The sequence below is a fragment of the Lytechinus variegatus genome, chromosome 1, assembly GCF_018143015.1.
Source record: "Lytechinus variegatus isolate NC3 chromosome 1, Lvar_3.0, whole genome shotgun sequence".
In the NCBI taxonomy this organism is placed as follows: domain Eukaryota; kingdom Metazoa; phylum Echinodermata; class Echinoidea; order Temnopleuroida; family Toxopneustidae; genus Lytechinus; species Lytechinus variegatus.
Window position 1 is genome coordinate 68,893,507 of NC_054740.1, and position 8,098 is coordinate 68,901,604.

Genomic DNA, 8,098 nt, shown 5'->3' on the forward strand with positions numbered 1-8,098 from the left:
GCAAATACCTTTAATTTCACAAAATAGTTATATGTACATCCTGGTCTGTATGCAAATGAGCATACTAATGATGTCACCCACTAACTATTTCTTTTGTATTTCATTATATGAAATCTGAAAAATTCTAATCTTCTCCTCATTGTCATATGAAACAAAATTATATTCCTCCCTGAACACATGGAATTAACTGAGTTGCACCTTGTTGTCAAATCTGTAAAAGTTGAAATATTGTATAATTAAACCAATAAAAAAAAAAAAATAGTGAGGGACATGGACTCCCATTGCATGTCACCGAGTTGTGCATATAATTATGTTGTGAAAAAAATGGTCATATTTTTCTTATTTTACTTCCTATTGTGATGACATTTTCAACGTTATGCATGTTTGATTTTTCTCTATCGATACTAATCAACAATCTGAGGTGGACTTGACCTTAAGGGAAATTGATGTAATTGTAATGTCACAGATGGAGTGCAGAATTTATATTTATGAACAAGCTACATTTAAAGAAGGTGATTATGTATTTTGTAAGCTATTTGATAAGTGTATTTCCCATTGTTTAACTATCAAATTAATCCATCTAAGGTAAACAATATTTTCAATATTGACAAAAGCGGGTTTACAATGTGCATGTATGTCACCTTTATGCATTCATATTGAGAGAAAATACACTTTTTCTTCACATGTAATATAATAGTAAAATTCATATCAATAATCCATTTTTCTATAGCTATATAATATAGCTTTTTCCCTGTATGTGGAGAAGAGAGGGTGCCCACAAAAAATATTACAAATTGTCATTCATAATTTATGTTTTACCGTAATCCTTCACGCATATCAAGTAGTGTCAATGCCAAAGCCGCTATTCACTTGAACATAATTCAATAAATTGTCAGAACATAAATTGTGATGTTTGTGAGCTATGAATAAAATGCTTTATTGCACACAACAAAAAAGTCATAAGAATCAATGTGTTGTTTTTCAATATTTCATTTATTTGCTCCTGCTTTCTGTTTAATTCTGCATTCTTTACAACTGGTCTGAATTACAATTAACAAAATGTCACTAGTTATAGGGTAAATACTGTATAACACATAAATCAAAAAGAATATTAGATTTATTGTACAGTAGTGGGATCGTCTTCATTTTGGTCGTGGTCAGCTAGAATGAAAAGTGACTACTGCATATTTGTTTAGATCATACTGTCGTATGTTTGAAACGTGGATGTCATGTTTGAACGAAATTGGTTCAGAAATGGCTGAAATATGTAATATGCAAATATGAATAATAAAAATAACATTTCTATAGTGCCTTTTTTAAATACTAAACGATACATACAGAGGAAAAGGTAGTTATATTCTAGAGTGAGGGTATTGTATAGAACCAATGAAAATTTAGACCCTGCAGGTAAAATATTTGTGCAAATCTATTACTATTATAAGAGTTGGACCATGGCCTAAGTTATACTGGACAGACCAATATTTCTGGAAAATAACGACCTTGTAGTCCTCACAGAGAAAAAATATATGTACAGTGTTTGGATGACCATGTGACAGCCAAAGAAAAACCACATGAACATAAATCGAGTTGGGAGAAAGTTCCCCCACCAGAGTCCATTGTCACGTTGAAAATGCCTTTTATTTTATATTTTCCCTTTTTTAGCCTAACTTAAATTTTGATCAATTCTGTATTCTAACCTGGTTGCCAAGAGACAGGAACTTTAATTCATGCAGCAATGAATAAAGTCCCTTTGATTGATCTACCATCGATGACAAGCTCATTTACATACTTATATTGTTAGTTCTCATCATTGCAATGATTGTGCATGTCTTTAAATAAGTCCCTTATTGTCCCGGGCAGCGATCCATTGCTTTTGACCAGCTGCTTGGAATGTTTTAGGGCAAGGGTGTGTGTGACCCTGTAGTAGTTCTCAGTTATCCAGTAGATTTTAAACAAACCTCTTTCAGACTTACTTTTGCACACAAGTCATGTGCAGATTTCAGACAAGAAAATAATTTTTAAGCATCTGGAAGTGAAATATCTAAAGTTATTTTCATTGAGAAGCAGCTATATTTGCTGATTTTGAGCTGCAGTTTCTTCCCTGCATGAGAGTAGATTTTACATGCAACTGTTAGGTTTTACAAGCCAGTTTGCTGAAAGTCATTGGTAAGTGAAAAATTACCATTTAACTCAATAATATATGCAGGAACAATACAGGCTTTCATACAGTTAAAAGGACTACTTCTTGTTGTGTTGTGGGAATATCTGATGGGTATCGGTATCTTCTTGTCATTTCTTTTTTAAACACAAAACATTTTCAGTGCTTTATGATGCAGGATATCGATGATCGATTCATATTTGTGGATCACTTCGGGGTCCTCTCTGGTGATGTCAGACAGTTTCGTTTAAGAAGTGGGGTTGTGGTTTAGTGAATTTTAGATTTTCTTGGTGAAATGGAGTCTTGATTGAATGGATAAAAATAATGGAGCCTGTATGTTGTGTTGTGTGTGCATTATGTACATGGGGGTGCATTCAAAATTTTGTTTTTGCAGTGATGTACAATATGTTTTGTACTAAAGGTAGCAATGAACCTTTAAGTGAACAGTGAGACACATTAATTTTGGCACCTACATGTAGACAGTAAAAGTAATTTAACAATACAAACTTACTCTCTACATAGCTTGTACCAGTACTCAAACCCAGAGCAAGGGGAGTGTTTTTTTTTTTTTTTAATAGGGGAGAAAAATGAGAAGGGAAGAAACGCTAATGCACAATCCTCTACCCCAGAGCTATGGTACCTCCAGAATTTAAGTGTTTCAGTTACCACAAAAATAAGCATAGTCTACTGCATTGTACATGCTTGTGTTCCATAATTGTCTCTCAATGTCAGCAACATATGGTTTACTTTACTATAGGTGTGGTGTATAGGTCTATACACAAACAGTGTTCATAAAGTACAAATTGCATTGTATAGTTTGTAAAATTTTTATTTCCTTTTTCTGTCAAATTGGTACTCCACAATGGGTTCCTTTTTCTATCAAATTGGTACTCCAGAATGGCTTCCTATACCCCTTTTAAATGCTAAAACCCAGAAGCTTCAGGGGGCGCTGCCCACTGAACCCCCGCCGGGGGGCTGCCCCTGGACCCCGTCAGGGACGCTGCCCCTGGAACAACGTCCGAAGGTTTAATTTCCTTTCAGATATTTTTCAAGAAAGTCATTCTCATGCCTGAAGAAGGGAGAACAAAGAAGTTTTCATGATCAGTAGACAAAATGCCTTAATTCACATGGACTTTCAAGCAGACTAGTATCAAGAGTGTGGAAATAGCTGATACATACTTTTATAGGTTATAAAGACTGGAAGGAACACTTTGAATGTCAAAAGCATTATTTTACATATTTGTGTAGGATGTTCCACCCTTTCACTGAAAGGTATGACACATGGTATTTGGCAAAGTGGATGCAAGATAGCGGATTTACTGCAAGCGCCATGAAATGTGGGGTGTGCAAAGAGGACTGAAAAAGGTAGCAAGGGTAGATAGACATTTCGGATGGCGATGTAGAGGAATGTCCAAAAAGATGACAGAATTCTCGGTGTTGGTTGACCAGCTTATGCCAATATGAATAACACAGGATATAAATATTTCACGGTGTGCCATTTCAAAGAATCAGAAAACTAGAAGGCGACATAATACCATCGATCAGTAAGGACATGAAAAATTTTAGGATTCGAGGGAATCGGTCCACTTTGGCCTTGGGAGCTTCATAACAGGAAACACAATTCACTAATTCATGGAGTTGCATAATAAGGAGAAAATGTGGTGCAGAAGGTAAAGGAAATTATCAAAAGTTTGGGAATAATAGAAAAGCAGGTGGTAAATGGAATGGGTCTTATCAACATCCACATTCCCTAGAGACGTACAACGTTGGGATCAAGGTCAGGATCAATGAAATCCCGACCCATCAAATATTAATGCTCCATCCTATCTTAATGACCTTATTTCCCATACCAGAGTAAAAGGCGTGGACTATGATTGGGTAATGATACCACTCTGTTGACAAGACCAAGAATTGCTACCTCCTCAGGGGACCGATCCTTGGCTGCTGCTGCCGCGCCATACCTCTGGAACCAGCTCCCGCTGCATCCGTGAATCATCATCTCTTGGAGCATTTCAGCGGTCATTAAAGACATTTCTGTTTGATAGTAAATTTTATTGGTATTTTATGTATGCATTTTTTTTTTTCACAATTTTGATTTTGCTCATTATGTAAAGCGCTGTGATACAGCCATTGTGAAGAGCGCTACATAAATCGGCCCTAATGTGGCAAAAGGGTCTATCTGCAAAATTTTGGATTTTTTTTACATATCTAGGGTTTATGAGGCCAAAATTTTCATCTGGCCAACTCTCAGTGGTGCTCGAGCTTTTTCGATTTCGAGATACCAGAGGACACCAATATCAAATTCCATCATTTTACTGGTATCTAATCTAGCAGAGGGTTTTATCTGCACATAGACCCATTTGCCAGATTACATGGTGGAGAAGACGTATTGATTTAATCAGGCAAAAGGGTCTATCTGAACATAGACCCTTTTGCAAGATTAAATTATGGAGATGTATTCATTTAATTAGGCAAAAGGGTCTATGCGCGCATAGACCCTTTTGCCAGATCGAAAGGTGGGGGATCAATGTGTAATTTAATTAGGCAGACAGGTCTATCAAAGTCCCGTGCCCAACCTAGCCTGCAGCTTGCCAGGCAGGCGCGTGGCTGGGCCTGCCGCGCACCGGCGCGGCCTGGCAAGCATGCAGGCTAGGCCAGGTTGGGTGTAACGCCCGCCGGTCACTTGCCCTATGATTGTAGACGGATTGGCCTGCCAGCAATGTCACAAAAGAAACAAAACAAAGATGTGCAAATGTACATAAGAAATCTTGTAGATCATACACAGTGATATGGAAGTTTGGGGCTATCCAAGTTTGCCAAAAGTATTTTTCTGAGTTTTTGGTTACTGTTCTCCAAAAGTAGTATAATTTGCTCTAAACAAAAAAATCTCTGTGACCTCCAGGCAATGTAGCAGTGGGAACTACTGGAGATCAAAGGGGGAAGCATGTACCTTCAAACAAATGTACAGGTGAATTCAAGGCAGAAATTATCGAGCACATCAATACTTTTAGGCCAAAAGTAACTCACTGTAAGAGGGAGGATGCCCCTTTAAGACAGTATCTCCCGGGTGGACTTTCTGTCAAATATATGCATCAGCATTTTTCATCTCAACCAGGAAAGGAATGTTCCTATTCCACGTACTTTAGAATATTCAAAGAGCAGAACATATCCTTCAACCAGCCTGAAATAGACCTATGTCAAGTATGTCTACTACACACAAACAAACATGTAAATGATGAAGAACACAAAATTGCAAAGACTGTGACTGTGAAGAATGCAGAAATTATGCCCCCCGCAATATTATAATAGTTTACCAACCGTGCAGATATACCTTTCTGCCTGGTTAAATCAACACAATTTCCCTCTGTAATTATCTAACAGGGTGTATCTGCAGATAGATCCTGTTTGCCTGATGAAATAAACATATTATCTGCTATCATTTAATCTGGCAAAAAGGTTCATGTGCAGATAGACCCTTTTGCCAGATTACAGCCAATTTCTATAGGGTCTATGTGCAGATAGACCCTCTTGCCAGATAAATATCACGGTCTTTGCTCCCGAGATTAATCTGGCAAAAGGGTCTATCTGCATTAAATTGGATCTTACTTCATTGAAAAAACAATGAAAAACAAGAGATAAAAAAACATTGAAATACATAAGAAATTGCAAAAAACAAAAAAATACATAAGAAATTGATCTGATATTGCATTTTTTTCATATACATCTGCTAGGAACACCAAAACGAGTTTCCATACCAAGAATTAGTACATTTAGAGCTTTATTTAGGGAGTTAGAGGAAAAGTATGATTTCGCATACTAATTACGCATAAATTAGGATAATTACTTAATAGCGATTCGCATGAAATAAATTACTATCCAGTCTTGTAGATTATGTCCCAGGCAACCCGCATGCCAATTTTCAGCGCTGTCAACGGCCGAGATCTTGGGGGGGGCCTGGGAGCCACCCCCCCCCCCCCCCCCCGGCCATATGAACTCCCAAAACAACCCCGGCCTAGATAGGGTTAAAAGTTGACCATCTTGTCTCTGATCGCACAGGGCACCATATCTTTGGAGCAACCAGGTCATGAAACTGTTTTAAATTTCTGTTGTCAAGACTCTCATTTGATGACTCAGACACTCTGCAAGAATGATGTATACATGATCATTATGCTGCTTTCCATAAAAGCACCGTATGCCGGACAGAAATTGTGCTACTTAAGTCACCATAGACAATTTCATCACCATTGATAAAATTCTAAACACTATTACAGGACTCTGGGACACTCGGCAAGAAAGATGGAAACATGATCGCTATGCTGCTTTCCCTGAAAGGCATAACATGCTGAACAGGAATTGTGCAACTTCTAGCATCCCAAATGACTTAATCACCATTGATGAAACACTTTACCCAATGACGACCAACATGTCGGTAAAACAGTACAATCGAAACAATTGCGGTCAGTCAATGCAGCTGGGTACCCATACACAATTATTACAGCATCCTACAGGTATACTGGAAAGCCATGAGGGTTTATTGCCATTTCGTCCACTGCCATTTTGTCCACTACCCACATGGTCTGATATCATTTCGTCTACCATCAGTTGGTCCACTATCCACATGGTCCAATTACCATTTCGTCCAATCACCATTTCGTCTAATAGCCATTTCGTCTATTATCATTTGGTCTAATAGCCATTTGGTCTAATGGTATTTTTTTGTCAATTGGTCTAATAGCCACTTTGTCCACTATCATTACGTCTATTCCCATTTGGTCTAATAGCCAAATGGTCTAAAGGCAAATGGTCTAATAACCACTTGGTCTACTTTCATTTCGTCCATGTTCCATTTGGTCTAACTGCATTTGGTCTACTATCACTTGGTCTAAACTCATTTCGGCTAACAATCATTTGGTCTAATTGCCATTTGGTCTAATAACCAATATGTCCAATTGCCATTTTGGCTAATCACCATTTCGTCTAATATTCATTTCGTCTAATACGCATACTGGTCTACTATGCTGCACTAGCGCCCTCTACGACCCGAGTCGACTCTATTCGCGATTGTGGGCCTAATTAATTACCAATTCTCTTCAACTTCTTGATTTATTTTATCACTGTTGACTAGTGTTGTTCGTCATTGATTACTTTGCATTATGGAAGTGTTTTCCACCCAAAGGGGGAAGCAATGTGTGTCTTATCGAGGTTATACATACACGATACGGGCGAGGAAAAACGGAATGGTATACTGGCGATGTCGCCAGCGGACAACGTGCTCTGGCACGTTGGTAACCCAAGATGCAGGCGGAGGAGCAGCTGAGGGGTACCCAGACCCAACCGAGAACATGGAGCATTCTCATCCTCCGAACGTGGATGGGACCGCAGTGGAACAAGCACGGTCCGAAATTAACAAGAGGGCTGCGGAAGAATTGACAGCTGTTCCAAGAATTTGCTGTACCCACTGAATCGACCCTTGCGATAGTAGTTATCATCATAGTTTTTAGGGTTTTTTTAAACTAATATCATCAATAATTTCAAGGTATTAAAGTCATTTCGCTCCCCTCCTCGGATAACGCAAATTATTTGTATTAGACGAAATGGCTATTGGACCGAATGGCTATTAGACTAAATGGCTATTGGACGATTTGGGAATTGGACGAAATGGTTAGTAGACGATTTGGTTGGTAGACGAACTGATTATTGGACCTAATGGTTGATGGACGAAATGACTATTAGACGAAAAGGCAATTGGACGAGTTGATAAGTAGACGATGTGGATATTGGACCAACTGAAATTAGCCGACATGGCTATTGGACCAAATGAACGGTGGACGAACTGGTTAATGGACGATTTGGCATTAGACCAAATGGATTTAAACGTAATGGTTGGTAGACGAAATGGTTGTAGACGAATTGGCTATAGACTAACTGGCTATTAGACTA